At 55.2% G+C, this 10,394-nt stretch overlaps 1 pseudogene; it reads left to right on the top strand.

Annotated features, from left to right (window-relative positions):
- The first annotated feature begins 7,000 nt into the window (after window positions 1-7,000).
- Window positions 7,001-8,482, top strand: LOC120766059 (NAD(P)(+)--arginine ADP-ribosyltransferase 2-like; annotated as a pseudogene).
- The last annotated feature ends 1,912 nt before the right edge of the window (window positions 8,483-10,394 follow it).

Below are 10,394 nucleotides of genomic sequence, written 5' to 3'. Positions count from 1 at the left end.
TGGCTGGGTACAGGGCACAGGGACCTCGTTCTGGCCCCTCTGACCCCCACATCCTCTGGGCTCCTCCCTCACCCCTGTACCTCCCTCCATTGTCCCCCTGACCTCCCTCTTTTTGTCCCCAGGTGGGAGCCTCCCCAGGAACTGCCCCCACCTCGGGGTGCTTCTCCTGGCCACCGTGGCCATGGCAGTGGTCACTGGAACCCTCTGAACCACGAGGCCACCAAGGTCGCTGTGGTTTTGGAGGCCACTGTGGCCACCATGCCCACAAATGCCACCAGGATCTGCAGAGAAATGAAGACACCAAGGTCACCAAGGCCTCTGTGGCCACTGTGGCTACTATGGCCACCTTGGCCTCTGTGACCATTGTGGCCATTGTTGCCACTGTGGCCACTTTGGCCCCTAGGACCACTCTGGGCATTGGAAGCAACATGGTCACCACGGCCATTGTGGCCACTGTGACCCATGAGGCCACTGTGGCCACTGTGGTCACCATGGTCACTGAAACTACTGAGGCCACCGTGGCCACTGTGGTTCCACAGTCACCACGGCCACCACAGCCTCTGCAGCCACCACAGTCAGTGTAACAAGGGGTCCAACCTGGGGAAGCCCCACCAAAAGCCGCCCAGGACGGAGCGGCGCAAGGCCAGCAGGACCATCGTGGGCAGGGCTGGAGCTGCCGGGACAGCCCAGGACAGCACGGACAGCAGGGACCGGGCAGTGCCTGGGGCTGCTTGGGCACTTCCCAAAAGAGGGGCTTGGGGGTGGTGATGTCACAGTGACCTCCTGAATGTGCTTGGCTGCCTTGCCTGATGCATCCAAAAAATTGCTGCTTGCTTGCCTGGAGCATAAAACGTTCATCAGAAATTTGATCCTTGCTCCCCTGCCATATCGAAAGTTGAACAATTTTCTGCTGGGTCACCTGATGTATCCGCTACAGCTCTCCCTTTTCACTGCAGCCCCTCACAAAGGACCTGGAGGGGTTGCTGGAGGGGCTGGAACATGTCCAGGGAAGGGCCAGAGCTTGGGAAGGGCCTGGAGCACCTGGAATGGCTGAGGGAGCTGGGGGGGGGGGGCGCTGCTCAGAACAATTAGAAAAGCATGAATCATCAGTTTGGGGCCAGTTCCGAAGTTCCATATTTGAGGTGATGCAACAGAAGAAACATTGGGAGGAAAAAAGAAGGAAAACCATCACAAAGGAAAAGGATGAAAAATTAAATGGAGAAAGGGGGACAGAAGCACCATCACCCATTCATTTATTAAAGAAGCTGATGTTTCCCTCAGGAAACTTTTTTCCTTAAACATGGGATTTTTCCTCTTTTGCCCTCACATCTCCTGAACTCACCGTGGCATTGTGGTTTGGGAATTGCCCACCAGAGGGCAGCAGTGAGCAGGGTTAAACAGTGGCACTGCGCCTGTGCTGCCCCCAGCTGCAGTTCCAGGTGCCACCAGCAGGCGGCAGCACGAGCTGGCAGCGCTGCCCAGTGCCCGCCCTGCCCCATCCCGGCCCCAGGGCTCAGCAACGGTTTGGGATGGAGCGACCTTAAAGCCCGTGCAGTGCCAGCCCTGCCATGGGCAGGGACATCTTCCCCTGGGCCAGGCTGCTCCAGGCCCCACAACCTGGCCTTGGACATGGACAGGGACCGGGCAGCTGCAGCTTCTCTGGGCAGCCTGTGCCAGGGCCTCAGTGCCCTCACAGGGAAGGATTTTTTTAGGGGAGATGGATGGGGATGTCTTTGCAAAAGAACTCAGTGGGTTGGGGTCTTCAGGAGAAATGGTTGTCAGTGTCTTCAAAATGGGTCTTGATATCTCTGCAGACATGAAGTGTGCCACAGAACCCTCATGGTTGGACCAGAAAGTTTGAACTCCTGAACTTTAGGTCAATAGGAAAGATGGGTCCCCACAAAGTCTCTTGCATAACCCCGACAGCCTGAACATCTGAACTTTGCAGGGAAATGACAGGTTCAAGGGAGATATGGGAGACCACCAGGAGACAATGAGCAAGCGCAGACCAAAAGAAGCTGATTAACATATGAAGCGAGAGTAGGCGGGGATACTCTTGAATATGTATAGGCAATGTTGAAACTTTCATCAAGATGTTTGAACTTAAGTGTATTTCAAGAGAGCGCCTGCTCTCTTTGGGGCGCACATCTTTGACGGAGCTACTCCGGGTGTCAAGTAAAGCATACCGACTCCATGACCTGTGCTTGTGGAGTCCTTGTTCTCTGAAGGCAAAGGATTCTTCATCTCAAGGTACAGAGATATCTTCTCACTTCTTCACTGGCAGCGATGGCTTCCCATCTCTATCTCTGTTCAAGCATCTTATGGGATTAATATCACTTTGCCCTCTATTTATTTCCCAAAGTCTTACGCACTATACATCGGCATAACCCCAGCACCTCCCATCCCCACTCTGTATTAAGATGAGGCCATTAGTCCTTCACGCATGCACGATTCTTATCTTGAATTGGGTTGGTGGTCTCGAATTGGGTCAGTGGTCTCGTGCGAGGAAATCAGGAATGTCCTCACCACTATGACCTCTCTACCTTCTCATTGCAGGCAGGGCCTCCGTGACCGTCTAGCACACTTTAATATCCCCTGCTCCGTGATTAATCAATAGGAATTCCAGGTGCTGGTATCGGTTCATCTATTCCACTTCTTACTGTAGACAAAACTAGAACAAGTTCATAATGGCAACAATTACTGGCAGCCTAAGCATATGATAGCCTTTAACCAATCTTTGGTTTATCTAACTTGGATCTGTGCCTGCGGTGCAGGCTCAGTGCTGCTGTTTAACCCTGCTCGCTGCTGCCCTCCGGTGGGCAATTCCCAAACCACAACTCCCAGAATCCCCAAATCCCAGAGTGGGACAGGCTGGAAGGACCCAGAGTGGGCACCTGGCCCAAGCTCCCAGCTCAGGCAGCACCATCCCTGAGCACAGGGTTGGGTCCAGAGCAGCCCAGAACTGGACATTGCACTTGACAGAGCTGGACATGGCACTGGAAAGAGTTGGACATTGCACTTGACAGAGCTGGACACGGCACTGGACAGAGCTGGACACAGCACTCCTGATGTGCCTCACTGTGCAGGAAAGAGCTGGGCACAATCAATCCCTGACCTCTCAGCCCCTACTCCTCCCAATGCCCCCTGGATCTCTCCTGGCCCAAGGACACACATCCAGCTCCCCTGGTCACCCACCAGCACCCCCAGGTCCTTCTCCAGAGCTGCTCCAGCAGGTCCCCCCCAGCTGGGGATGGCACTGGGAACTGTCAGAATTCTTTAACAGAATTGTTTTGTACAAATTTTTAATTGAATGGCTTTGCACAATGGCCTTGGTGGCCACAGTGGTAGCAGTGGGTGTGGCAGCCTTGTGGCTCAGGGAGTCTTGGTGATGATGTTGGCCACAGTGGCCACAGCGAAGGCAGTGATGTTGGAGGCCTCACGGCTCAGAGGGTCCCAGTGGCCACTGCCAGTGCTGTGGTGGCCAGGACAAGTCTTCCGAGGTGGCAGCGGGCCAAGGGGATGCTCCACAAAGGCAGCCCCAGAATGACCTTTGATTCTGACACCTGAGGACAGAACTGCATTCTGTAACTCAAAGATGTCCCTGATGTCCACATGTCCTGCGGGATCTCCAGCCTTTAACAAAGCCCTTGGATCATTTTGTGCACTGATGACACCGACGGGCCCTTGGAGTCCTGGCTCAGAAGACGGGGGAGACTTCAGGAGAGACCTGTGGGGTGCTTCTCCAAACAACTCAGCATCAGCCAGGATTGGCCTGCATGCCTGTGAGCCGTAGCAGTGACAGTTCTCCTCATCCCAGAGGCTGGGAAATCCAGTCTGGGACAAAACCTTATGGTGGATGCTCTGCTCACCGTAACTGCAAGGAGATGTGGAACAAAGGGCAGAGCTGGCGGTGCTACAAAGAACTCTGGAATTGGCAGCAGGAGAAAGAGCAAACACAGGAGCTGACTTATCGTGTACTTTGAGCATTGCTCATGCCCGTGCAGCCACAGGGAATGAAAGAGGTCTATTGACAGCACAGGGATTTCCGATTAAATATCAACAAGGAATATTGATCCCCTCCATGACACCAGCCAGCTGTCCCAAAGAAGCGGCTGTACCGCAGTCCAGGGGACACCAGCTGGGGGATTGCCAAATCCGTGTGGGTAATTGACTTGCAATAAAGCTGCCGCAGAGGTTCTGCTACAAAACATCCTGCTGTTAATTCCTGAAAAAGGAATTTCCCTGCCAGAGGCGGGGCCAGGATAGAGCTGGACAGATTGAAAATTGGCTGCTTATCTCAAAGTCCACAGTAAAGAGGGTGGGAGGTTGGGACAGTTTCCTTTATGATGTTTGGATCCCCAATCGTCTGCTCTGTTTGTGCTGGATATTGAGCTCTGTGAATTTAAGTCTGGTTATAAGAGCAAGGAGAAGCGTGGAGTTTGTTTTGAGAAAACTGCCTGACTCCAACACATTCTCCAGACCGGGTGTTCGGTGGAGGCTTGGAGAGACTGCAGGACAGAGATTTTTTTGTTTGCTTTTAGTTAGTTTCAGCTAGCTAGGGCAGAGAAGTTCCCTGGACTGGTTTTTTTTCCCTTTTTTTTTTTCTTGGGACTGTTTAAACCTGCTCTGGACTGAAAACCCAGGGGGGCACTGGGGGCTGCACCTGCGGCCCACCGGGGCCTGGACCTCGGCATTTTCCAGCAGCGCCGGAGGGACTGGGACTGATGAGAGACTGAGAGAGAGCCGAGATACACCTACAGCAAGAACTTTCTCAATTTGCCATCTCACTCCAGAACGAGAGGTTTTATTGTTTCATATTATTCATTCTTTATACTTGTATGCACTTTGTTAAGTAAAATAGTTTTTACCACCTTTCTCCAAAAAAGTTCTTTTACCGGACTTGTGGGAGGGAGGGAGGGGTCACTTCGATTTGCTTCCCAGAGGGATCCCATTCAGGGGTTTTCCCCCAAATTTGTCCCTAAACCAGGACAGAGGGTGAGTGCTAACGCCCAATAACCAGGTCAGGCCCACCCCAACCGATGCTGCGGTTTGTAAAGGAGAAAAGCCTCAGCAAACCTCCAGGGAATCGATGGGATGGGGACGGGTCTGCAGCCTCAGACACTCGGTGTCCGTAGGACAGAATGCTCAGGTCTGGTACAGAACAGTGACTGATGTGTGTTAAAAAGAACCTTGTGAATCCAAACCCATCACCTCCAGGGATCCCTGGAAGAGGAAACACTGCCGGGGATTGCTGGCAAATGGATTTCCTGAGCCACCACGCCAACAAGGGTTCAGGGATCTCCTGGTGTTGGTGGATCCCTGTTTTGGGCTCCAGAACTTCTCCTGCTGCCCCAACAAGGCCGGGGAAGTCACGCAGGCACTCCCCAGGAGATCATGGCCAGGCTCGGGGTGCCCGCAGGGATGTCATCTGATAGGGGACCCCATGTGGTGTCTGAGGTGTGACAGCAACTGCGTGAGCAGTGGGGAGTGGGGCTGGGGGGCTCGGGGGGCACATGGGACACTGGGATTTGGATCATGGAGGGTGAGAAATGAAAGGGAGAATAGAAAGTTTTGGATTCTCCTGAAGTTGCTGGATAGGGTTAAAAGATTGACAGGCAAAATCAAGAGAAGGATGTAAATGTGTGCAAAGGCAGGTTAAACGTGGCTGAAATCCGTGGAGCAAGAGACAATGGGAACTCCAGTGAGGGGTTTGTGCAAGTTCTGGATCACAGAAGGAGCAGCGCTTGCACAAAGGAAAAGTTCCAGGAGAGGTTCCATTGGGGATATTGGGGCACTCCCTGAAAATAATCCCCAGGGACCCCTCTGGATGATCCTCCAGTACCAGAAAAGGACTTCCAGAAGGAGGCGGAGCCGTGCAAATTAATTCCCAAAAAACTGCTGGTTCTGTATTAGATAAGAAATTATGTGCAGTGAATATTTATGACTCTGGTGGGTAAATAGCCCGTGGTGAAGCCTCCCCTGGCCTGCAGGAGCAGGAGAGATCCGCTCCGAGCGAGAGCTGATAAAGAATTGCAGCTTTGTGATCCCTCCAGTTCTGTCAGGGAGTTCGGCCAATCTCGGTATCAGGGGCTGGGGGGACTCTGGGGACACCTGGGGGGTTCATGGGACTGGGATTGTGGAGACGGGCTATGTGGGGCTCCAAGGAGACATTGTGTGGGCAGGGGGTGATCCCTGGATTTGCATTGGAGGTCTTTGAATGAAAGGGGTCACAGGCCTGGGAGTGAATTTGGGGTCTGGGAGAAGGCTTTGGGGGACATTGGAGGTGGGATGAGGAATTGACTTTAGGAATTTGGGAGAGGTTCCTGAGGGGCCCGGGATCACAAGAGGGCTGCAGAAGGTCTGGGAGCAGGATTGAGGTCCTGGGGAGCACTGAGGGGACACTGGAAGGGTAAACATGGGACTGGGAATGGGACTGGGAATGGGTGGGACACTGAGGGAACACTGGGAAAGTCCGGGATTGACCCCAGGGTTTGGACTGGGGAACTGCAGAGGGGCTGGGGTGACACCTGGGGAAAGGGACACGGGACTGGGAGTGGAATTATGGGGCTGGTGGGCACAGGGACGAGCCTGGGGGGACACAGAGAAGTGGGGGCCAGGGAGGGCATTGTGGGCCTGGGGTCACGGAGGGCACTGCTGGGGGCACAGGGAGTGAAGCCAGAATTTGAATCAAGGTCCTGGGGGTCTGAGGGACACTGGGGAGTCCAGGAATGACCCCAGGATTTGGAATCAGCATCCTAGGATGTGTCCAGGGTTCTTCTAGGCAGAGCTGTCCCCCCATCCCCTGGGCTGACCCCAGTGCCCCTCCTCAGTCCCTCATAGGGGAACCCTTCCCATGTACCCCCGGGTGCCACAGTGTCCCCTCAGTGTCCCCTCTGTGTCCCCTCAGTGTGTCCCCTCTGTGTCCCCCAGTGTCCCACACCGCTCCTGGTGGCCTCTCCCCTCCATGGCCCCCCTGGCTCACACCCTGGCACTGCTGGCAATGGCCGTGGCCGCTGTGGCCATTGATGTGGTGCCCCTGGACATGGCCTGGGAGTCCTTCGATGACCAGTACCGGGGCTGCGGCCCTGCCATGACCGCGGCCTTGCCGGCCCTCAGACTCTCCGAGTTCCAGAAGAATCCTCTGTTCACCCGGCTCTGGGTGAAGGCTGCGGCTGAGTGGCGCAAGCGGGGCTTCCGTGTGTCCCCTCTGTCGTCCCCAGCCCAGGCCATCGCTGTCATGGCTTACTCGAGCAAGGATGTGCACCAGCATTTAAACGAGGCCGTGCGCAGGGCTGGGCGCTCCCCCCAGGAATACCGAAAGTACTTCCACTTCAAAACGTTGCATTTCCTGCTGACCCAGGCCCTGCAGAAGCTGAGGCAGGCTCAGAACCCGCAGTGCCGCAACGTGTTCTGGGGCGTTCCTGGCACTCATTTCCAGGCGCGGCGTGGCCAGAGGGTCCGGTTTGGTCATTTCACATCAATGTTTCCGCGTAAAGAGATTGCTCAGGAATTTGGGACAGACACCATATTCCAGGTGGTCACGTGCCAAGGCATGGACATCCGGGCTTTCTCCATGTATCCAATGAAGCAGGAGGTGCTGATCCCACCATACGAAACCTTTGAGGTCACCCAAGTCATCTGGGATGGGAAGACGACATGGATCCGGCTCCTCTCCACCGGGACCTACAGCAAATACAACTGCGAGTGGCTGTAAGGCAACAGCACAGGGAACAGCCTGGGGGAATGGGGCCACCCACAGTAAGGCACAGGGGACACAGTGACACTCACTGGGGCTAGGGACAGGGAGAGGGGCACCCACTGTGTGTGGGGGGACAAGGACACTCAGTGCTGGGGACACCAAGTACAGGGTCAACAAGAATGCCCCAGGGACAGGGCATAGGGATGGGGATCCCCACATCTGGGAGGGGACAGGGACACCCCTGCCAAGGGAGGACAGGGACAGGGACAGGGACAGGGACAGGGACAGGGACAGGGACAGGGACATGGACAGGGACAGGGACATGGACAGGCATAGGGACAGAGACAGGGACTGGGACGCTCCCGTTCTGACCCATCCCTGTCTGCCAAAGGCAATGCTGTGGGGACAGGCCTTCTGCACTGGATGTGGGTGGGCTGGGCTCGCCACAGCACACCCTGGACCCCTGTCACTCCCTGTCACTCCCTGTCACCCCCTGACTCCCCCTGACCCCTGTCACCCCTAAGCCCATCATGACCCCTCTGACCTCCTTGGCCCCTGTACCCCCCCATACCCCCACCACCCTGTCACCTGTCACCTCATGGCCCCCATCTCTCCTGTCACCCCTTATCCCCCATTATACCCTCCCCAAACTCTCAATCCCCCCATGGTCCCCCTGACGCCCCTCTTTTTCCCCCAGGTGGAAGCGTCCCCTTGACCCCCTGCCACCTCGGAAGACTCGTCCTGGCCACCACAGCACTGGCAGTGGCCACCAGGGCCCTCTGAGCCACGAGGCCACCAATGTTTCTGATGTTACTGATGTTACTGATGTCATTGATGTCACCGATGTCACCGATGTGACCGATGTCACTGAGGCCACTGTGGCCAACATCATCACCAAGACTCCCTGAGCAACAAGGCTGCTACACCCACTGCTACCACTGTGGCCACCAAGGCCGTTTTGCAAAGCCACTCTATTAAATATTCGTACAAAACAATTCCAATAAAGAATTCTGACAGCCCCCAGTGCCATCCCCGGCTGGGGGGGACCTGCTGGAGCAGCTCTCGGGAAGGACCTGGGGGTGCTGGTGGGTGACCAGTGGAGCTGGATGTGTGTCCTGGGGCCAGGAGGGATCCAGGGGGCATTGGGACGAGAAGGGGATGAGAGGTCAGGGAGTGATCGTGCCCAGCTCTGTCCTGCACAGTGTGGAACATCAGGAGTGCTGTGTCCAGCTCTGTCCAGTGCCATGTCCAGTTCTTAGCTGTCCTGGACCCATCACTGTGCTCAGGAATGGTGCTGCCTGAGCTGGGAGCTTGGGCCAGGTGCCCACTCTGGGTCCTTCCAGCCTGTCCCACTCTGGGACTTGGGGATTCTGGGAGTTGTGGTTTGGGAATTGCCCACCGGAGGGCAGCAGTGAGCAGGGTTAAACAGCGCCTGCCCTGCCCTCAGCTGCAGTTCCAGGTGCCACCAGCAGGCGGCAGCACGAGCTGGCAGTGCTGCCCAGTGCCCGCCCTGCCCCATCCCGGCCCCGGGGCTCTGCAATGGTGTGGGATGGAGCGACCTTAAAGCCCGTGCGGTGCCAGCCCTGCCATGGGCAGGAACATCTCCCCTGGGCCAGGCTGCTCCAGGCCCCCCAACCTGGCCTTGGACACGGCCGGGGACCGGGCAGCTGCAGCTTCTCTGGGCAACCTGTGCCAGGGCCTCACTGCCCTCACAGGGGAGGATTTTTGTAGGGGAGATGGATGGGGATATCTTTGCAAAACAACTCAGTGGGTAGGGGTCTTCAGGAGAAATTGTTGTCTGTGTCTTCAAAATGGGTCTTGATATCTCTGCAGACATGAAGTGTGCCACAGAACCCTCGTGGTTGGACCAGAATGTTTGAACTCCTGACCTTTAGGTTAATAGGAAAGATGGGTCCCCGCCAAGTCTCTTGCATAACCCTGTGTCCTAGGGTAACTTTATGATGCTTGTATCCCCAATCGTCTGTTCTGTTTGTGCTGTATATTGAGTCCTGTGCCTTTAAGACTGGTTCTAAGAGCAAGGAGAAGGGCGGAGTTTGTTTTGAGAAAACTGCCTGACTCCACATTCTTCTGCGGACAGTGTGTTCAGTGGAGGCTTGGAGAGACTGCAGGACAGAGATTTTTTTTTTTGCTTTTAGTTAGTTTCAGCTAGCAAGGGCAGAGAAGTTCCCTGGACTGTTTTTTTCCTTTTTCTTGAAACTGTTTAAACCTGCTCTGGACTGAAACCCAGGGGAGCACTGGGGGCTGCACCTGCGGCCCACCGGGGCCTGGACCTCGGCATTTTCCAGCAGCGCCAGAGGGACTGAGACTGATGGGAGACTGAGAGAGAGCCGAGATACACCCACGGCAAGAACTTCCTCAATTTGCCATCTCACTTCAGAACGAGAGGTTTTATTGTTTCATAGTATTCATTCTTTATACTTGTATGCACTTCATTTGTTTAGTAAAATAGTTTTTTCCACTTTTCTCCAAAGAGGGTTTTTTTACCGGAGCGGTTGGAGGGAGGGGCCACTTGGGCTTGCTTCCTTAGAGGGATCCTCTACAGGGGTTTTCTCCCAAATTTGTCCCAAACCAGGACACCCTGACAGCCTGAACATCTGAACTTTGCAGGGAAATGACAGGTTCAAGGGGGATATGGGAGACCACCAGGAGACAATGAGCAAGCGCAGACCAAAAG

The sequence above is a fragment of the Hirundo rustica genome, assembly GCF_015227805.2.
Source record: "Hirundo rustica isolate bHirRus1 chromosome 1 unlocalized genomic scaffold, bHirRus1.pri.v3 SUPER_1_unloc_2, whole genome shotgun sequence".
In the NCBI taxonomy this organism is placed as follows: Eukaryota; Metazoa; Chordata; class Aves; order Passeriformes; family Hirundinidae; genus Hirundo; species Hirundo rustica.
This window is presented reverse-complemented; position numbering and strand designations above follow the sequence as displayed.